The sequence below is a fragment of the Lipotes vexillifer genome, unplaced genomic scaffold, assembly GCF_000442215.2.
Source record: "Lipotes vexillifer unplaced genomic scaffold, Lipotes_vexillifer_v1.1 scaffold920, whole genome shotgun sequence".
Lineage (NCBI taxonomy): Eukaryota > Metazoa > Chordata > Mammalia > Artiodactyla > Lipotidae > Lipotes > Lipotes vexillifer.
Window position 1 is genome coordinate 1,900,152 of NW_006783413.1, and position 22,827 is coordinate 1,922,978.

The 22,827-nt window shown below is 44.9% G+C and overlaps 1 protein-coding gene and 1 non-coding gene across 9 annotated transcripts in view; both read right to left on the minus strand.

Annotated features, from left to right (window-relative positions):
- PAX5 (paired box 5) overlaps nucleotides 1-22,827 on the minus strand; it is a 188,732-nt gene that overhangs the window by 96,352 nt on the left and 69,553 nt on the right. The window lies entirely within an intron of this gene.
- Nucleotides 2,279-2,351, minus strand: TRNAG-UCC (transfer RNA glycine (anticodon UCC)). The gene has a single exon. It is a non-coding gene; the product is annotated as a tRNA-Gly (tRNA).

Below are 22,827 nucleotides of genomic sequence, written 5' to 3' on the forward strand. Positions count from 1 at the left end.
GAAGAGCGGGCAGGTCTTGAGGGGGAAACATCCGGGGCCTCTAGAACGGACAGATGAACGTGCCACTGCTCCAGGAAACTGCGAGAAGGCAGGACGCTCAGAGTCCAGCACAGGGAGAATGGGTTTCGGACCTGAAGAAGCACCCGGGCCTCGGGTCAGAAACCGTCTTTGTTCCAGGAGAACGGAAACTCCATGAGAGCAGCGATTTTCGATTTTTGTCCGTTCTGTTCCCTGCTGTACCTAGAGTAATGCCTGGCGCCCATCAGGTGCTTGGGAAATACCCTAAAGACATGCAATGAGAGGAGAAGATCCTGGGCTCAGGTAGTGAGTGGATGAGAAGAGCCCTGAAAACAGGTTAAGGTGAGAAAGACGGAGGCACAGTCCAGTGGAATTAAGGCAGGACCAGGCACAGAAGCACAGGTACTGCTGATCTGTGAATGACAGAGTGAAAATGTCCAATAAACTCTAAGTCGTATTGCAAGGCAGCTGTGGGGTAAGAGAAGGGCACAGATGGGGGATGGCTAGCACAGCGGCAAAGACTGCAGGTTCAGGAGGCAGACACAGCTGAGTGAGAATCCCAGCTCAACGCATCTCGACTGACTGCCCCTCCCCTCCGCACCCCAGCTTTCTCATCTGTCGAGCAAGCCTAATAACTACAGGCGGTACTGCACAGTACTCGGTATCTGCGAGTTCTGCATCCGCGGATACAGAGGACCGACTGCAAGGGGCTTGAGCATCCCGGGATTTGGGTATCTGCAGGCAACCCGGAACCAATCTCCCGAGGATACCGAGCGATGACTGTACTCAGCTCACAGAGTTGTTCTGAGGGCTAAATGAGATAACATGTGCAAAGCAACCAGCGCTTGATCAAGCTTTGCCGTCATTGTTATTGGTACAACTGCTGTTATCTATCCTTCAGGAAGCAACAGCAGAGAGTTCAAGTACAGCTCTCCCTCTTACTGGCTGTGGGCCTCAGCTACCTCTGGTCTGTCCAAGAAGAGCATGTTAAGACAGTCCCTACCTACCTCCCAGAGCTGCTATGACAGTCAAATGAGGTGGTGCCATGAAGCTCCTTGTCAGTATAACATGCTGTCTGCACGGGAAGGATGAACATTAACATTCCTCATGAGTGCGTGCAAAGAACGTGGGGGAGAGTTCCCTGCACCTGCACCCTGTCATCTCCAGCCACCCCTGGCGGCACCCTCAAAAGTTTGTTCTTTCCAGAAAAGTCCTGACAGGATACACACTAAGGCAACCGCAGTGTTGCCTCTGGGAGGGAGAAGAGGGGACTGAGATGGCAGCTGTTAGTTTAAACCTTATCTGTAACGTGTTAATTTTACTGGAAGAGAAGTAGTACTTGTGTCATTGGGATTTTTAAAGCTGATGGCGTTTCATACCTCTCTGCCCTGGCACACACCCTACTCCCTCCACTGGAATACCAAAAGCAACGACCGTGCTGATGCAACGGCAGAAAGGTGCCAACCCAATGGTTTAACAACAACACCCAAGTTTCTCATGCAAAGGAACTGAGAGAAACAGCATGACATCATTTCTCCATCAAGTCTGGCTTTCCAGCTCAGGAGGCCTGGTCTGTGGGCTGTGCTGGCCCACAGAATGATGTAAATCACAGGCACCCACAATCTCTTGGGGGGTAGATGGCTCTGGAACCTGCAATGCCAACTTCAGCTTACACATTGACCTCACCCTTGCCAAAATGAGAAAACCGCTCAGAGCCAGATAAGGTCTGGAGTTTAGTTATTAGTATTGTACTAATGTTACTTTCTTAGCTTTGACAAATGGATTGTGGTTATATGACGTTTAACAATAGGGGAAACTGGGTGAGAAGTATGTGAGAACTTTCTGTACTATCTTTGCAACTTTTCTGTAAATTTAAAATTGCTCCAAAATAAAAAGTATATGTAAATAAAGAAAAAAAAAAGCAGCCAGACTTCACTCATAATAAGAGAAAAGCCCAGTAAAACCACAGTGTATCCTTTCTGATCTGTCAGATTAGCAATGATTCAAGGGGTTGATCCTACACTGGGTGGGCAGATGGGAAAAACAGGTCTTCTCACTTCAGGGAGGAACCTCATTGGAGAGCAAGGGTTCTATCTTTCAAAATTCACAATGCACACACACTGATCCAGCCATTCCACTTCTGGGAGTTTATCCTGCAGGTATAGTCTCATAGGGACAAAGATGCTCACTGCAGCCTTTTTTTTTTTGTTTAATTTATTTATTTTTATTTGGCTGCATCATGAGGCTTATGGGATCTTAGTTCCCCAACCAGGGATTGAACCTGTTCCCCCTGCAGTGGAAGTGCAAAGTCCTAACCACTGGACCACCAGGGAATTCCCACTGCAGACTTTTCTTGAAAAAGAAAAAGGTTGGAAGCAACCAACAGGAGCCTTGTTAAATAAGTTATGATACCCCCCCCATATAATGGAATACTACGTAGCTGTTAAAAAGAATGAAGCAGCCCTCTATCCATGTGGAACAAATTGCCAATAAATATTTGTTATGGAAAAGAACAAAAATAGAACAATGGGAGGGGAGTTTTATGTATGTGTGTACAATGTGTACATATATATACACATACACATAAATATACACATATATGTGTGTGTGTGTGTGTGTGTGTATATATATATATATATATATATATATACATAAATACACACATATACTTTACCCTCACCAAAGTATTGTATGTAAATCTCTAAAGAATACAGAAGAAACTGCTAAGAGTGGTTGCCTCCAGGAGGGGAACTGGGTAGCGGGGAGAAAAGGAGTCAGGAGACTTACTTTTCACTGTATACATTTGATATTGTCTGAAATTTTTACCATTTGCATGTACTACCTGTTAACATTTTTTGAATAAAAAAATAAAGTGTTGGTCAGGTAAGTGGCAATGAGCATGGGCTGCCTGGACTTGACCAGGGCCATGGCTGTGCCCATGGGCCCCTCAGGACCCCATCTGTCTTAAAGGGTGCCCCGCACACCTCTGCATCACCCAGCCTGTCTAGCACAAGTCTCCGGGCAGCGAACTCAGCAGCTGGTGGCCAGATGCATGAATTCCTGTGTCCACCTGTGTGTCTAGAACCCTGCCCCACTCCTCAGCTCAGGGAAGGACTGAGGCCCTCCTGCATCAGACCCAGAGCTGCAGACAGTGTCTGAGCTGGAAGACATGTGGGGTATCCCCATTCATCAATTTTCAGATGGAAATTTGAAGCCTGGTGTGGGAAAAAAAAACTTGCTCACTGCAGGGAAGTAAGTTGGCCCAAATCAGAGCTCAGGTTTCAGGAAAAGCAACACTTGCCATTGGGAGCAGGAAAGAAACAGGAGCCATTTCTCTGGCTCTCAATTGCTTCATTGGCAAGATGGGAATAAGAATGTCTGTCTGCCCTTTGTATCCCAAAAGTGTGAACAGGGATCAAATAAGGTCACCGGTAGGAAAGCAGTCAGTAAACTTCTGAGCACCTTACATGGACAGAATCCCCCGCTGATGTGCTGGGTGGGCCCTGAAGATCTAGGATGGGTACATTTACAAACCCCTGCTAGGTTACAAGTGTTGTGCTTAGATGCTGACACAGCTTTTTAAAAAAATTTTATTTATTTAATTTATTTATTTTTATAAATAAAAAATATTTTTGTATTTTTAAAAAATATATAAAATCTGGCTGCGTTAGGTGTTTGTTACTGCGCATGGGCTTTCTCTAGTTGCGGCGAGTGGGAGCTACTCTTCGTTGCGGTGCCACGGCTTCTCACTGCAGTGGCTTCTCTTATTGCGGAGCACAGGCTCTCGGTGCACGGGCTTTAGTAGTTGTGGCACGTGGGCTCAGTAGTTGTGGCTCGCAGGCTCCAGAGCACAGGCTCAGTAGTTGTGGCACACGTGCTTAGTTGCTCCACAGCATGTGGGATCTTCTCGGACCACGGCTCAGACTCGTGTCCCCTGCATTGGCAGGCGGACACCAGGCAAGCCCAGCACAGCTTTTATGTTGAGCTTTGCTCCAACTCAATCAGAGAGGTACTGTCATTTTTACTCTTCCTTTGTGCATTGCAGAAACGGAGGCACAGGGAAATGAAGTGAATTTCCCATGATCACACAATTAATAGGGACACCCAGCAAGCCCAGCACAGCTTTTATGTTGAGCTTTGCTCCAACTCAATCAGAGAGGTACTGTCATTTTTACTCTTCCTTTGTGCATTGCAGAAACGGAGGCACAGGGAAATGAAGTGAATTTCCCATGATCACACAATTAATAGAACTGTAACCTAGATCATGCAGCCACAAATGCTGATGCTGGAGGCTGAGCTTTTCTCAGAGATGCTGCTAGCGGTAGTGCAAACGGGCTTTTTTCCCAAGGTGCGTGGGCACCGTAGCACCAGTTACCATGAAAGGCTATGGCCAACGGGCAGGGTCTCATGGCTGGTCAGCTACCTGCAGCACAACCGATTCTAGCCCAGGAAGGCTGCAAAATGTGGACCACCCACTGACCCTCCTCTCCCAGCCGCCTCCTCTGCGCCCAGCCCTCCGTTCCCCCTACCCAGAGCCTCCTCTGTCTTAGCTTACTCTCCCCCGGTGCTCGCCCCATCTCAGCCGAATCCATGTTTTCTTCTCCAGCTCAGACCCACCATCCCCACCTCAACCGCTTCAAACCCTTGTCTCCCCATTTCCTGTGACATGAACAGGATCATCTTGCCTGGTGGCTCTCTGGTCTGTCTGCAGGACGACTGAATGAATATACCTCTCAGGGACATTACCTGACGTGGGTGCAGTCCGAGGGAGGAGCTGCGGCAGAGAGGGAGGCTCTGAGGTGCCCAGATCCTCCCCAGTCTGCTGGCTGGCTCCTAGTGTCCCACAGGCATTAGCTCCAATTCATTTCCCATCCTTTCCTATCTCTCATTTTAAATGGCTACGCCCAGCCTCCAGAACATGAGCCTGGAGTTTTACCACCCAACCTTTCTTTTGAAAAGCAGAACTTCATGGTGAGATAAAGCTGATCTTACTCGCTTAGCTCAACTCGACCGAAGACAATGCTGAGGATTTGCAGGTTGGTTCGACATTCACACAAGCACACAAGAGCCACATCTTTGCAAGCTATTTAATACCCAAAAAGAAGGCCTAGGGATCTCTGTGTCAGGATTCAGAGTAAAATAATACGGCAAGAGAATTTTCATATTAAAATCAGAAAAGATACATGAAAGACTTTGAGAAGAATAAACAAGAGTCCAAACAAGTGTGCCTATTAGCAATTGTTGTATTAACTTTATTTATTCGGTCACTCATTCTTTCATACCTCATCACTTTCCAGAAAAGATTTACGGCAGCTCACAATGGGGAAAAAAAAAAAAAAACGAGGAGGCGGGGAAAGGCAGAAAGGAAAGCGAGAGGAGAGCATAGAATGGAACCAATGATAGTCAACTGGAGCCACCAGTGAGCACGTAAGACCTGCCCAAGTGGGCCCTGCACTGCACAGGGACCCTCACATAAACCATCACACAGTCCTAGGAGGCAAGCCCTCATTACTCGCATTTTGTAGTTGAAGGAACTGAGGCTTAGCGAGGCCAAGGAACCTGCCTGAGACCACGCAGCTGACAGACGACAGAGTTGGGAATGAACCCAGGCAGTGTGGCTCCAGAGCCCACACTCTCAAACACCACACAATCCACACCATCAAAGCCAAGACGGGCTGGAGGCTTATGAGCTTGCTACAAGGAGGGACCACATCCAGCCCTCCTTGCTGCCACCTGGAGAAGAGGAACCTGGTGTGTTACTTCACAGAGTCCGTGAGATGCAAACTGTCCATTGCTCACAGGTTCTCGCTGCTTTCAGGCTAGGAAGGGGTTCTCCCCAGGCCCTCCCTAAAGAGCAGGCTGAGAAATTGTGAATTCCTCCAGACCCAGGGATGATGAACGCAGGTTGTTTCTTAGGGTGTCCCTCATTCAGGTTCAGGCATCACCCTCAACTCAGTAAAAGTAACTCTAAGGGGATCACACAGGTAGTTCAGTTACTCAATTGAACGGCCCGATCTGGGAATCATTTTAGAATAAATGGAAGACTCATCAATTATATGTTCTCCAAGCAACCATCCCTATATATTTTTTCTCTGAACCAAACTGATAATAATGAGAAGTTTTTGATTCTAACAAGTGGCAGGAGGGAAGCTCCTCTGTGCGCACAGTTCAGTGTTGACCCAGCTGGCAGCTGACACCCTCTTATGAACACTGAGGGGCCTGGTAGGAACCTGGGGCTGAAGTCTCAGAGGTAAGCAGAGAAGCTACCTGCTGCAGGGACAGGAATCTCCTTAGAAAATTGTTTTGGATCCACTCCAACACAGAGCTATCTCGATGATGGAGACCCCAGAGTTCTCCACTTATAGCACTGTCACAAGGGTTATGTCCCAGAAGATATCTGGGGCAGGTGTAGCCACTCCCATCTCTGTCATTAAAAAACAAAGGAAATAAAACTCCCTTTGGACAACTAGCTTTGATCAATGCCACTTCTATGACCTTCTAGGATGAAATCGATTCCAAGATAACCAAAGCAAGTAGCTTGTTAAAAGGGATTGCTATTTATAAATCTGTTCAAACGTGGGAAACAGGTCCTAAAAACAGTAACTTTTATTTTAACATACTTGGCCTACAGCGTTCTTTCAGGCAGGTTGGATCAGCTGGTCCAATTGTTTGGGCAACTCTCGAAGACAGAAGAGCCTGTTTTCAAATCCCAGTACCACCACCCACCAGCCATTTTGTTCCTCAGTTTCCTCATCTGTAGAATTAAGATAATAGAAGTTCCCACCTCACAGGGCTGCTGAAGGGATTAAATGTGTTAACTGGATAACAGAAGGGGAAAACAGGTGTTGGTGACAGGTCACAGGCTCACCAGGCTCTTTGGGGTTAGAGTCCATTTTAGGATATTAGGAAGTCCCTGGTGAGCTATGAGGCATCCCCAGGAGACACTTGAGACAACTTATTACCAATAGGCAAGTCCCCAACAGAATCTGAAAGCCCCACAGCCCACTTTCTGTTTCTCAGCTCCTAACCTCCCAAACCACAAAGAATAAACGATGTCAGCCATGCCCAGAGCCAAAACAGGAGGGAAACGGTTACCTAAATGTCCCTTCCAAAGAGGATCAGAAGCCCAGAAAAAGATAAGTAGCAAGAGAATCTATAGAGCTGTCCATAGGGCAGAGACAGCACAGGATTTCTCCGGATTTATTCCATATGCTATAATTTAACAGCCAGATGCTGTTCATAAATGAATTCGTTGAGAACAATCTGTATAAATTAATACACCTACTCCTAAAAGAGTGTCCCACAGGGGAGCAATACTCCCCTTCCCAGCAGCTCCAGACGCAGCCCTATCCGCTCCCCGCCACCAATCCTCACACCACAACATCCGAAAGTGATGAGCGCTTAAGTTGAAAAGACAAAAATCACACTGTGTAACCAAACCTACTGCACGTGTCTTGCCAATCAAATGTAATGTAAAAATTTTAAACCTTGTTGTATATCAAGTAGCATCCCTTCAGTTTCCTTGTCTTTTAAATGAGGAAAATAAACACCAAGCTAGAAGGGTTTGTTACGAGAATTAAATGAGATAATACAAAGTATTGAACCATATGCACCGTCCAGATATTAAAGTATTATTTACATGCCACATTATATTACATTTTATTATATTGTACTCTGTGTGTGTGTGCATGCACATGTGTGTGTGTGTGTGTGTGTGTGTGTGTTTTAAAACAGGCTTTTCAAAGTCATCAAATGTAGCCCTCATTTTCTAGCCACCTGAAACTACTGCCCCTTCCCCAGACTATACATGCACAGGACTCTGTGCTTTCACTCTTCCTCTTCTCCTTCCAGCACCCTCCTACTCAAACTCCTCCCCACCCGCTTCCTGTGCAGCCCCCTGACTATAAGCTCTGTAGGGGTAGGAGCCTTGTCTGTATCACTCAGGCATTCTCTGAGGATGTAAATAATAAGGATAAATAACACCTATTGAATGTTCCCATGTGCCAAGAGCCATCCAAGACGTTGCACACGTGAGCCTCCCGTTCTATCCTCACACCAACTCTGGGGCACACTAACGTCCCCATCTTCCTCTTGTGGATGGGGAAACTGAGGCTCAGTGAGGTTGGGCAACGTGATCAAGATCACACAGCCAGTAGGTACAGGCACCAGGTTCCAGAACCAGGCAAACTCCAGAGCCCTCACTCTGAACCACCTTGCCTGTGGCCAGCATGGGTGACCAGTGCAGTGCTGCCTGAGTTCCCAGACAAGTTGAGCATGACAGGGAGGGGCAGGCGTCCCCGAGAGCCCGATCACAGGCGCTGGCGGTCCCAGCTCCTCCTGCCAGAAGGGACATTCACAAGCTCAGAAGTACCAGAGTCTGGGTTGGAATACCCTGTTCTCCCTTCAAGACAGATCTAGGGGACTGGAGAATTCCTCTGTTGTACCAAAAGGGAAATATTAATTTGCTTGTTTGTAGGGGAAGATTCTTATAACACAACCCAGAATTAATAATTTATTATGGAGGTTTCTTAGCTCCTCAGGCAGAAGTTCTAAAAGTGATACAAATTGTTATTTTGATTACTTTAATAGGATTTTCCCCTCAAACCTTAAACTCATTTGCTGTGTAATCTGTAGCCAGGCAAACAATGAAAACAGGGAACGCCTGGGAAGGAGAAAGTTCCCAGCAACTCCTGCAAATGTTCTACCACTGCGTCTGGTCCATCTCTCATCCCTCCCACCTGGCATCCCCGTCTCTCTGCCTCCTCTCAAACTCCCCTCCTGACCATCCAGCCCTGGTCCCTTTCCCACCATGACCCTGTCTCTCTGCCCTGTGGAACCTCAGCTGTGACAAATGCTCCTTGATGATAATGATAACAACAACAACAACAATAGAAGTAACATTGACCCAGTGTCTATTATGAGCTGGACCCTCTGCTAAGCCCTTTTGACATTCACCTCATTTAATGTGTACAACCAAAATGACACAAGAACTGTTATTATCCCATGATATGAGAAAACTGAGGTAAAAGCAGTGGTAAAGACAAATAGGTTTAAAATAGTAACTTTGCACACAAAGGAAGAAAAGCTAATGTTTGTCTAAGTGATAGTGCCCAGAGTGCTCAAGTCCAGGAATAAAGAAATAATCACACAGACTCTGGAGGTAAACCTCCATCACTTATTACCAGAATCTCCCCAGGCTCAAAAAAAAAAAAAAAAAAAAAAAGTAACCTAACAGGTTGTGAAGTCACGAGCAGCTGCTTCAGAAGCCTGTGCTCTTAACCACAACACTGTACCTCCCCCAGCGGTCCTGCAGATGTGGGTCCCTGACTTCCGCCCCAGTGGAAAGCACGCCCCCCTCCTCTTGCAGCGACTTCCTAGGAGAGGCAGAGGGGTCTGCACACTCACTATTCCCCAGCGCCAATCCCAGGCCACTGCTCCCCGACACGGTCCTGCCACACCATCTCCTCCTCAGAACCCCACCAGTGGGCCCAAGCCAGTCCCTCCACACTGTTAGTGGACTGCCTGCATCCCTCCTGACAGATGCCCCCTTCCTGGGGCCCTCCCACCGTCATCTTCACCTGCCCTTGACCTCACTGAGCACACCTCTTTGACTCCATTGGTCTTGATCTCCAACCCCCTGCCCAGCCCCATGGATGGCCACAGGTAAGACCTTACTTATCCTGTCATCTGGAGGTCCACCTCCAAGTCCTCACCCACTAAGCTCCTTCCAAGTACAGCCTCTCATCATCTTCCTTTCACACCCTCCTCCTAATGAGCCGGCTCTTGCCAGGAACCCGCAGAAATTACAACAGGTGGATAAAGTTATCTGCCCTTTTGGTGGACTGAAATGGTAATAACATCACCAATTCCCTTACCTCGACCCTGGAATGGCCATATCCTCTTAAAAGCACCGACACTGAGCTGGTCTATGTGATGGTCTTCAATAAATTCACTCTGTTGTGCTTAACAGCCAAGACATCAGGAAAAGGTCAAAAAACCCATCTTTTCTCCAAAATAGAAGAGAGGAAAGACAACCCCATCTGTCACAGAATGCCAAAGCTCCGAACTGGAGAGGAAACTACTGGTAATCTCTTCCAAGCCCCTCTCCGATGCTTGAAGACTTTCCTCAGCCTTCCTTCCAAGAGGCCACACTGCCCAGGCCAGGCACTCCCAGTGACAGAAAACCCACAGCCAATCCACATGTGTGCAGTTCTGCCTGTTTGAAAAGTTTCCTTCGACTGGGTTGAAAGCTGCCTGTCTCTAATTTCCTCTAGGTCCTGGGTCTGCCCCCTGGAGCCACAAATAAGTCTGCTCCTCCTCCATGGGAACCCCTCTGAGATAGGATTACACTCTCGTATATCCAGTGAGTTTTCCCTTCTCCAGGCAAGTTCCACTTCCTCCACAAATGCCTCGCAAGACAGGTTTAAGGGATGGGGAAGCAGGGTGGTGTAAGTGAGGGCAGGATAAATGGTGGTTCAAAGCACAGGCCCTGGACTCTGACTGCCTGGCTTCAGGATCTGACTCCAGATGTTTTAACCTATGGGTCTTTGGACAAGTTGTCCTCTCTCCACTCAGTTTTCTTACCTGTAAAATGGGAATAATTCCACACCACCCACTTCATAAAGCATAGAGTAAGGAGCTACATAAAGAGTTCAGCACAGTTTCCTGGCACATACTAAGTGCTTAGTAAATGTTAGAGGCGTAGTCACTTCCCCAACCTGGTCACCTCCTCTGGTCATCTTCCAATTAGTCAACGTCGTTCTCAAGGGGAGGCACTCACCTGAGATCCCACATCACAGGTGTGGCCTGACCAACACAGAAGAGTTCACATTCACTGGCAGCTATGTCTAAGTTCACAGACAGCTAAAACCCCTAGATTTTTCTCACCAGTGCTTCTGTTAATCTTCATGTCCACTTGCCGTGGTTTTCTGAAATTCTACTTTTATAACTAGGAGGTTATTATTTATGAAACCACTGAACCATTCCTATGCCGAGGTCTCTTCACTCTTACTATAGCTAGAACTATTCACCCATACCCATACATACAAGTCTAGAAACTCTTCTATCATTAGTTAACGCTGGCTCCCTGAGACACAGATTAAGCAAGAAGTAGGAAGAGGGTCTTTCACCTCTACTTAGCACGATTCTGTATTGTTCGAATTTTTTTGCAACACATATGTGTTACTTCTGCTTTACCAAATTGGAAGTTAATCTGCTGCTCTTTTTCTAACTTCTTGAGTTGAATGCTAACTCATTACTCTTTTATCCTCTATTTTAAATTAATGCATTTAAAGCTATGCATTTCCCTCTAAGTGCCACTTTAGCTTTATTGCACAAGTTTTTATAGGTAGTGCTGGTTTTTTGTTTTTGTTTTCGGTTGTTCAGTTCTAATATTTTGTAATTTCAATTAGGATTTCTTTTTTGACCTATGGATTTTTTCAGAAAATTAATTTTGTTTTTTAACTTTCAAGCATAGAGAAGATTGGACGCCGTAATTTGCTTTAGATAATTAATTTGTAATTTTAATGTGCTGCGATCAAGAACATAGTCTATGATGTGGATTTGGTGTATTGCTGAGATTCGCTTTCACAACCAGCACACAGTCCATCTCTCTAAGTGTTCTTCCATGTGTTTGAAAAGCACCTGTACTCTCGAATTGTTGGCTTTCGTTTGTCTATTTGATCAAGCTTGTTAATTTTGTTGTGCAAAACTTACAAATGTCCTTGCCAATTTTTTGTGAGCTTGATATATCCATTAATAAGAGGGGTATGTTAAAGTCTCCAAAAAATATTATGGGATTTTTTTCCCTTTGTTCATTGACAATTTTTGCTTTAAATATTTTGAGATTCTGTTGCTTAGTATATACAGGTTCAAGATTGCTATATCATTTTCTTCTTATCACTGAGTAACTATCCTTTTTGTCTTTGAGGATACACTGGGCCTTAATTTCATCTGAGAGTGATATTACTCTATCATATTTTATTTAGTTTTCCTATCTCCTTACTTGCAACCTTTCAGTACCATTTTGTTTTAGGTCAATTCCTATAAACAGCATATTTCTGAGTTTTGGTTATTTTTCATAACCTCTGTATTATCTAACAAATTCAGTCTTATATTTATTGGGACTACTCAAATATTTTTATTTCTACCATCTACTATCTAATTTTGTATTTTTAACTGACCATGCTTTTTCTTTGCTTCTTTCTTCCTCTCCCCTGTCTTCTCTTGGGCTTACTGAGTACTCTATATATCTCTTTGCCTCTTATGGTTCCGAAGTTATACATTCCACTACTATGCCTTTAATGATGACCCTTAATTTGCTCACCTGCATCCTTGACATACCCAAATTCACAGTTGATCAATATATCTATCCTCCACCTGAGTAATACAAGGATCTTAGAATTTTTAACTCAGAGCAGCCCACCCTCAATCTTATATATTATTATTGTCTTTTTTTAGTTTGTTTTTAAATCCCCCAAACTAGTCATTATGTTTATAGTCAATAGTTATTTAAATTATCCTTTGTTTATCAGTTATTTGGTTACCATTGCTTCTTAAATCCCATTCTTTCCTTCTGTATTTCATATCCTTCTCATAGGCAACATACAGTTGGATCTTGTGGGGTTTTTTTTTAATGCACTCTTTTAATGGGTACACTTAGACCATTAACATTGAAAGCAATTATTAATATAGTTGGACTAATATCTACTATGTTTGTAAATGTTTTCTATTTATTGAACTTGTTCTTTATTTCTTTTTTTCCCTGCTTTTTTTCTTCTTTCTCTGGATTTAATTAAATATGTCATATGATTCCATTTTATCTACTTAGCACTACTGAACCATACACTTAAATATGGTTAAGAGGGTAATTTTTACATTATGTGTTTTTTATCACAATTTTAAAAAGATTTTTAAGTCAAAAAAATTAGTTTTAGTGGTTGCCCTAGAGTTTTCAGTATACACTTATAACTAATCTAAATTCACTTTCAAATAACATTGTACTTCTTAAATTGGAGTACAGTTACCTTCTAACAGAGTATTCCCAATTCCCCCTTCCTGTCCCTTGTGACATTACTGTCATTCATTTCACTTATCCATATGTAATAACCATATGGATACATTGCCACATTTTTACTTTAAACAGTTTCCTTTTAGATCAATTAAAAATAAGAAAAATCAAAGAATTTTTATCTTCATTTATTCCTTCTCTGACTCCCCTCCTTTTTATTTTTTGTAGATCTGAATTTCTGACCTATATCATTTTCCTTCTCCCTAAAAAAAAATTTTTTTAACATTTCTTGCAAGACAGGTCTGCTAGTCATGAATTCACTCCTTTTCTGTTTGACAGAAAGTCTTCATTTTTCCTTCATTTGGGGGGTACAATTTTCCAAGATACAGAGTTCTAGGTTGGTGGGGTTTTCCTTTCAGTGCTTTAAATATTTCACTCCACTCTCTTCCTGTTCACATGGTTTCTGACATGAAATCCACTGTGACTCTTATCCTTGTTCTTTTTTAAGTAAGGTGCTTTTCCCCCTCCAGCTTCTTTCAAGGTTTTTCTCTGTCCTAGGTTTTCTGATGTTTGAATACAATATGTGTAGGTTTAAATATTTTGATATTTACACCTACTGCTTGGCATTTTCTGAATTTCCCACATCTGTGGTTTGATTATCTGACTTAATTTTGGAAAGTTCTTGGCCATTACTACTTGAAATATTTCTTCTTCATTCTCTTTTCTCCCTCTGATATTCCAATTATGCACATGTTATTCCTCTCAAAATTATCCCATAATTCTTGGATTGTGTTCTGTTCTGGTTTTTGGTTTGTGCCTTTGCTTTTTCTTTTTTTCTTTTTATTGGGGTATAGTTGTTTTACAATGTTGTGTTAGTTTCTACTGTACAGTGAAGCCATATGTATACATATATCTCTTTTTTGGATTTCCTTCCCATTTAGGTCACTACATAGCACTACATAGAGTTCCCTGTGCTATACAGCAGGTTCTAATTAGTCATCTATTTTATACATATTAGTGTATATGTGCCAATCCCAATCTCCTAATTCATCCCACCGCTGCCTTTGCTTTTTCATTCTTTTTTTTTTTTTCTTTTGCATTTCATTTTGGGAAGTTTCTATTGACATGTCTTCAAGTTTACTGACTCCTTACTTGACTGTGTCCAACCTATGGATGAACTCATCAAAGGGCTTCTTTATTTTTGTCACTGTATTTTTTTTTAATTTCTAGCATCTTTTTAATTCTTTCTTAGTGTTTCCATCTCTCTGTTTACATTGTCAATCTGTTTTTCCACGCTGTCTACTTTTTCCAGTAGAGCCCTAAACATATCAATCATAGTTATTTTAAATTCCCTAATAATTCTCAAATCTCTGTCATAGCTGAGTCCGGTTCTGATGCTTACTTTGTCTCTTCACACTGTGTTTTTTTCTTACCTAACTTTTTTTGAAAGCTGGACACCATGTACAGACAGGGTACAGAAACTGAGGTAAATAGGCCTTTAGTATGAGGTTTTATGTTAATCTGGCAGATCTCAGCTGTAACTCTCTGTATTCTCCTGTCTTTCCGGATTTTGCTGTAGCTGTTTGCCCTGCAACCTGAATTCTCTGATGGGTCGAGAATAGTTGTTGTTCAGTTTGCTCAGCTTTATTTCTTGTTGCAAATATGGGAGTGATGACTCCCAAGCTCTTTATACATCAGAGCCAAAACTGGAAGTCTCTCATATCCTTCTTACTGAAGTACATTGTTTAGCAGCTCAGCAACAGTGTGTAAGTGGTAAACTCTCCTTTGTCTTAAAATGTTTTTATTTTCCTTCGTTATTAAATGATCATTTATCTGAGGATATATCAATTGTTATTATCTCTTAACATTTGAAGATATTTTCTATTGTCTTCTGACTTCTATTGATGCTTTAAAAAGTATCCTGTCAATCTAAAAGTTATACTTTCTCTCTGGTTGCTTTTAATTTTCTCTTTGTCTTTGATGTTCTTCAATTTTACTATAGCTTTGCCTAGATGTGCATTTATTGTTATTCAACTTGTGTGGGATTTAGTATGCTTCTTCAATCTAATGACATGTCTTGCAACAGTTCTGTTCTGTAAGTTCCTTAGCTGTTATTTTTTCGAATGTTGCCTCATCTCTGTTTTTTCTACTTACTTTTCCAGAGCAACTATTAGATGTATATTGGACCCTCTCATGAAATAGTGTTTTATCTCTTACCCTCTCTTTCATATTTCCCAACTCTTTAGATTTCTATACTGCATTCCTGACAAATTCCTCAGCTCTGTCTCCCAAATCACTAATTTTCTATTCAGCTGTGTCTTACCCTGTTATTTAACCCATCGATTGAATTTTTAACTCTGATGACTAAATTTTTTATTTTTAGAGAATTTATTTGGTTCTTTTCCTAATCTGCTTATTCTTTTTTCATGTTGTTTTGTTCTTTTTTAATGTTTCTAGTCCTTTTTTCATCTCTTTAGTCATTTTATTGTCTCTTTCAGATTGCCTGGTATTTTAGGTTCTTGGAGTACTAATTTTCCTGGTTATGTCTCCTGACTTGCCCTTCTGTGGTTTGCAATTTTTTAATTGTGAGCTCATCTTCAGTAGTTAACATTAACTCTGTAGGCACGTTGTATGTAATGGACCGTGAAAGTATCCAGATGAGAACTTTTCATGTGCTTCTGCTCGGCATCTCAAGAATTTCACTGACATGAGCCCAGTTTTTATATTAATTTCTCTTCTTGGGTTTCTTGCGAGTAATATAAAGTGAGATGCAACACCTGTATGTGCCATAGTTGGATTTCAACTTGTCATAGGAAACTTCGGTTCTCCCCTGAGTCTCATACAGAATCAAGTTTCCTTGCTGCTTCCCTCAGCCTACTGTTCATTTCGTGGAAATTATGGTCCTTCCAGGTTTCAAGTTTTTAGCAAGAGTTTCAGTTTCAACTCCCATATTATATAGGTCTAAGAGTGTATCTTCTATCTTAACACCAGCATCAAAACTCCAGCCCCTGTTCACTAGGAACAATATCCTGGGCCGCTGGGACATTAGCTCATGCATGTAGAATTCTGGCTCTGAGTTCCTTCTAAATTTCCAGCGCCAGAGGATTTCTCTCTCTTTATTTAAACCTCAAAGACATATATATATATATATATATATATATATATATATATATATTTACGTATTTAGATATATATTTTTTTCATTGTTATACTTGATCCAGTATTTCTATCGTTTAAGATGGGAGGGAGTCTGCAATAGGTCAGACCTTATTATCGGAACCAAAAATTCTATGGAGGTTTTTTTGTTTTTTGTTTTTTGTTTTTTGTTTTTGTTTTTGTTTTTTTTTTTTTGTAATTTACAAAATAATGTTTGCATTTTTTTTTTTTTTAGCTGTACACGGGCCTCTCACTGTTGTGGCCTCTCCCTTTGCGGAGCACAGGCTCCGGACGCGCAGGCTCAGCGGCCATGGCTCATGGGCCCAGCTGCTCCGCGGCATGTGAGATCTTCCCGGACTGGGGCATGAACCCATGTCCCCTAGCATAGGCAGGCGGACTCTCAACCACTGCACCACCAGGGAAGCCCAATGTTTGCATTTTTTTAAAGAGCTTTGTGAATAGCCAAATTCCTTAAGCCAAACTTGTGGTGCACTCTCAAGACAAATAAGCTGTAGGACTGGAATTACCTATTCTGTTAGCGTTTTTATCTTTCTTTATTGCAAGTATTGGTTAGCATTGTTTAGGGGGAAATATCTCTACCCCAAAATCAGTTTTCACATAGTACCTTTGGCTACATCTACTGCTGTTACTTAATGCCACACAGCACAGTGCAGGTGGTCAATGTCACTGACATGGCACATCTGTAAAAGTTTCTTGGATGAATGAATGAATAACTGAATGAAAGAACAACCCAGCAAGGTGCAGGCAGCTCTTTGACAATTCGCTTGTAATCTTTAAACCCCACGTACACAGAATTTGCCTGTCATCTAAAAGAGTGGAACAGACAGGAAGGAAAAAATGTAAACAAGTCAAAATAAAAATAAGAGATGAATTCCCAATTTGTTTTAGCTCTCACAGAATGTTAGAGCTAGAATGGATCTCAAGGATGACCCAGGCTAATCCCCCACCCCAAATGCAGAAACCATGACCCAGAGAGAAGTGACTAGCCCAAGTGCCATTATGAAAGCCCAGCGGTCCATCCCATGCTTTTACACTATGACAACTTGCTCAGTGTTCCCTCAAACATTCCCCAGTCCTGCAAAAGAGGCATGATTTTTCTTGGGCAGAAAATTGGGCATCTTCAGGCAAGATCCTCAGAGCAAAGCTGAGATCCCACATAGTCCATGTAATTTTCACCCTTGGGTCACTTTGAGATGATGACAGTAGAAGGATAAGGGACAGTATGGCTGGTATAGAGGCACCCAGTACCTCTAGAGATCTAGGAAGCAAGAATTCCAGCATAAGACTTGTCATTATCTCATTTCAAAGGCAAGATGATATCCAAGTTAAATCTCGCTTAAGCATCTCAGTGTTCAGGATTCTAGCCCCTCTCATCCTGGGAAGAACTGGGTAGAGAATTCTTGCCCTTCTCCTGCCACTACCACTCTCTCCACCCTCCTCTAGCTCCTCTCATGGGTGCTGCCAAGGACTGAAGAGAAGGTCAGCCCCAGACAGGGCAGGCAACAATTTCCAGGGATGCAGTGACATTGTCTGCACCTTGGCAATAGGCTACCAACACTCCAAGTCTCCTCACAGCAGCCAGAATAATCTTCTAATCCATACTGGATTAGATCCTGCTAGTCCTTGGATTAAAATCTTGCAGAGGCTTCTCCTTACTTTCACGATAAAACCCAAGCCCCTGGCCCTGGTCCGCAATTCCCCTCACAGCCGTCCCCCACCACCTCCCTGACTGTACCACATACCACATACCATGCTTACCCACGGGACATCTTTTGGTTACTTTCCAGCCTCAGGTCTTCATTCAGGCTGTTCCTTCTGCCTGGGACACTGTTCCCACCACCCTTCCCTATCTTGAGCTCAAAGGCGCCATCCTCAGATAGACATTCCTGACCTCCCATCTAAATGAGGTCCCACTCTTTACTCTCAGCACACCCTGATCTGTCTCTTCACAGCACCCACCATGTTCTGTAATTACTGGTAATGATATACTGTTTTTAATGGCATAATTCGTTTGCTAAAATCTGTCTCCAGGACTTCCCTGGTGACACAGTGGTTAAGAATCTGCCTGCCAATGCAGGAACATGGGTTCGAGCCCTGGTCCGGGAAGATCCCCCAGGCCGCGGAGCAACTAAGCCCATGCACCACACCACTGAGCCTGCACTCTAGAGCCCGCAAGCCACAACTACTGAGCCCGCGTGCCACAACTACTGAAGCCCGTGCACCTAGAGCCCGTGCTCCACAACAAGAGAAGCCACTGCAATGAGAAGCCCATGCACCGCAAGGAAGAGTAGCCCCCGCTCACCGCAACTAGAGAAAGCCTGCACGCAGCAACGAAGACCCAATGCAGCCAATAAATAAATAAATAAGTTTATTTAAAAAAAAAAATCTGTCTCCATTGCTATTGGGTAAATTCTAGGAACCACATCTTTGTTGCTGTGTCCCCAGCACTTAGCGCAGTACTTGGCACAGAGCAGGTATTCCAAAAATATTTGCGGAATGAAATCAATCACTCAGATGTCTACACCTGCAGGGGTCAGGGAACTGACTCCAGAGAACTGTCTACATCCACAAAAGGCAGGAAGCAGGGAATGTGGCAGTCCTACTAGCTACATCATTTGGGGCATGTTACTTTAATCTCTCTCTGCCTCAGTTTCCTCATCTGCCACATGAAGATTATACTGCATATACTCTACCTCATAGGGTCGCTGGGAGCAAGAATGCTATGTGAAAGGTTATCGGGGTTTTTGTTTGTTTGTTTGTTTTTTGCCGGACGTGGGCCTCTCACTGTTGTGGCCTCTCCCTTTGCGGAGCACAAGCTCCGGACGCGCAGGCTCAGCGGCCATGGCTCATGGGCCCAGCCGCTCCACGGCACGTGGGATCCTCCCGGACCAGGGCACGAACCTGTGTCCCCTGCATCGGCAGGCAGACTCTCAACCACTGTGCCACCAGGGAAGCCCTCGGGGTTTTTTAATCAGTAATTCCTCTACCTTCAATTATGCCTCACACTCTGCCAGCCCCCCTGCAGGCAGTGGCACCTGCTGGCAGGACACTGTTTAATCCTCCGCTCCACTCCCTACCCCCGAGGGGTCTGGCCGTGAACTCCTGGGCAGAGGATGCCGGTACTGTGCGTGGGCGGTGAGGCTGGCACCAGCCACTGATATCCAGACTTCTGGCCCTGGTGTCTTCACCAGAGACCCCAGCCCTGCTCTGTGCACTGGAGGAGCTGGACTCATCATTGGCCTCCCAAGACCTTGCAGTCTCCAGCCCTTCACTGCTCAGAGCCATGGCCCCTGTGACCCAGGCCTCTCTGCCTACCCTAGTGAAGATCCCTGAGGGGAAACCGCCCTTCAGTGTCCCTGCCATGCTGCAGCATAAAAGGTCTTCTCCTTCTGTTGCCTCCCCTACCCCTTCCCCTCTTCCCAGTGGACCTTCTCACTCTTCTTACCTTAGAATCATTCTTTCACGTTGGAAGGACCTTGACTTTTAGCTAATCAAGCCCTCCGTGGATTCTTTTTTTTATTATTATTGGGGTATCGTTGATTTACAATGTTGCTTTAGATTCATGTGTACAGCACAGTGATTCAGTTATACATATACTTATATCCACTCTTTTTTTAGATTCTTTCCCATATAGGTCATTACAGAGTATTGAGTAGAGTTCCCTGTGCTGTACAGTAGGTCCTTATTAGTTATCTATTTTATATATAGTAGTGTGTATATATCCATCCCAATCTCCCATCTCTGTGGATTCTTAAACTTTTAATACAGCATATATGAAAAAGGATAGATTCTCCTTATATTCCTCCAGTGACGGGAAGCTCACTACTTCCCAAGGAAGTCCACTCCACTGTGAGAAAACTTGGGCTATTAGAAAGTTCTCTTAGCTCACACCCCCAAGTCTTCCCTTCTTCATACCAAACAGCCCTAATTTCTCTAGTCATCCCTCCTAGGTAAGATTTTTTTTTTTTTGCGGTACGCGGGCCTCTCACTGTTGTGGCCTCTCCCGTTGCAGAGCACAGTCTTTTTTGTTTTTGTTTTTTTTGGCGGTACGCGGTCCTCTGACTGTTGTGGCCTCTCCTGTTGCAGAGCACAGTCTCCGGACACGCAGGCTCAGCGGCCATGGCTCACGGGCCCAGCCGCTCTGCAGCACGTGGGATCCTCCCGGACCGGGGCACGAACCCGTGCCCCCTGCATCGGCAGGCGGACTCCCAACCACTGTGCCACCAGGGAAGCCCCTAGGTAAGATTTTTAATCACCTCTTCTGAGCAAACTCTATTTTGTCTGCAGTGGAGGAGGCTGGCCCTGAGCACAGCCCTACGAGGGGAGGGGCAGAGTGAGAGGAGCACAGCTAGCTCAGAGTTCCTGGAAGGGGACAGTCACTGCCCCGACTTCGGTTCATACCTCCAGAGACCACGTTGGTTTGCGGGCAGACCCAGCACTTCCTCATTCATGCATAGCTCCCAGGGTGAGCAGACTGGACCCTCAGGCTGTATCTCTAGGACACTGCCCACCCGGAAGAATCGGTGGACAGCCTGATTGTGCTGCAAATGGGGGTAACCCAGTGGCTACCAGCCTGGGCTCTGGACCTTGCTTCCGACTTGGCTCCACACTTACTGGGCCCTGTGGCTGAGTCATTGCACTGATCTCACCAAGCCTCAGCCATCCTGTCTGCACAGTGGGGATAATAGGAGCTCTGTGACTTTGTAATGAGATGTGGCTAGAAGCGTTCTCCTCAGAACAGAGCCAGGCCCATGGTAAGAAATGAATACACAGTCGCTACAACAATTACTACAGTAATGATTAGAACCCAGTGCGTTTATGAACTCAGACAAGAGGTAAGTCAGTGCAGGCTAAGTGGGTCAATGAAGGCCTCCCAGGGCAGGCAGGACTCCTGCTGGAGCTGGACTGCATAGATTTAGAAACAGACTGAAAGAATGTTCCATTCGGAGAAACTGTGAGCAGGAGTTTGGAGTTAGAACAACAACATCAAGAAAGTAATAATAACTGCAGTCCCTGCCACCCTGCATGCTCAGAGCCATCCCTGGGGTTCCCGTGCCCGCGCATACACACAGGCACGCACTCACACACATGCACACGCCAGCCCATTGTCTGTGGCCCCCTCGGACAGGAGGAGCCCAGCCCATGTGGAGTAGTGAGGGGTTAGGCCTGGCTTCAGCCAGAGCATCTTGTAGGCAAGCAGAGGGCTGTGGGAGTGGTGAAGGGTCATGCTGAAGATGAAGAGCTGGGATTGAGGTTTTGAGCAGTGGGAAACCACGAGGGGCTAGTATGTGAGGATGAGCTTCAGGAAGAGAAAGCCAACAGTGCAGCAGGGACAGGACAAGAGGCAGGAGCCCCACTGAATGTTGCTTCCAGGAGAGCAGATTAGTCCAGGCTACAGACTCGGGGCCCTTCAGGGCACACTGCCCCCAAAGCAAAGCCAAACCTCCTCACCTCCACATCCCAGCCCTCTGGGGTTTAGGGTCCTCCTGCTTCTCCAGCCCCACTGTCTCTGACTTTCTTTCACTCAGCCCATATTCCAACCACCTAGACCGGCCTGCAGTTCCCTGCTGTACTTGCACTCCTCCATGCCTTCATCCGTGCCACTCCTTCTGCCTAGAGTGCCCTCTCCAACCAACTCTACCTTCTCCACAGAGCTGGATTCTGCCCATCCCTCAAGGTACAGCACGAATGACACCTCCTCCAGGAAGCCTTCCCCCATTCTTAGCCTGGCACACCTGTCTCCTCGCTCCCTTCTCTCCCTACCCTCTCTCCTGGGGCTCCCTGAAGAAAGAAAGCATGTCCACCACCTCATCTTTTTCCCCACAGTCCCCAGCCCTTCTTCTGACTCAGGGAGTGTTCAGCCATCTCTGATGACCAAGCTCAATCATGCTCAGAAACACAAACCAGCCCCTTCCCAGGAGAGGATGCCCACAAGAGTAGGCAATGCTCAGCCCCAGGCCCACCAGCCTGGAGAAATGCCACCGTTCAGAGGGCAAAGCAGCTTGTGAGAGCAGGAGGCATTTCTGGTGACTTCTCTGTTAGACAAGGGACAGGACTTCTCCTGGTTTAACCTTCCATGACCTTTGAACTTCCTGGGAGGTCAGCAGCACGTCCCCCTTCCCCAGCTGTCTTTCTGTCTCTGGCCCGATGGGAGGGAGGGCCCTGGGCCTGTTCCATTTTGCGTCCGTATTGATCTGCTGGCAGCAATGGGCTGGATAATTAGCCAGGAATTAGGGTTTCTATTACAGCCAGGAGGCTGCTCCAGCTGATTTATCACCTGAATAATTTACTGTGATTGAAAGGAAATTAAAATGAACTCCATTTGACAACTGTGAGCTTTTATGGGCTTTAGTGAAGGCTCAAAAGCCAGATTAATAGCCTAGTGTTGGTTAATAGTCTGCCGAGAGTAAATACGGCAGGCTGTGCTTGGTGGCGGCCTTCCTGGTGGCCAGAGGAGGGACCAGCTCCTGCCAGGAGCTCAGCACCCACCACAGCGTCAATGCGACTTTTACTGAAACAGATGCCACTGTTCGAAACACATGCACACATACCACCCACCATTGTTTCCTTTTTTTTTTTTCTCTTCTCCTCCCAGGTGATTTTTACTCACTCCACATGTAGGG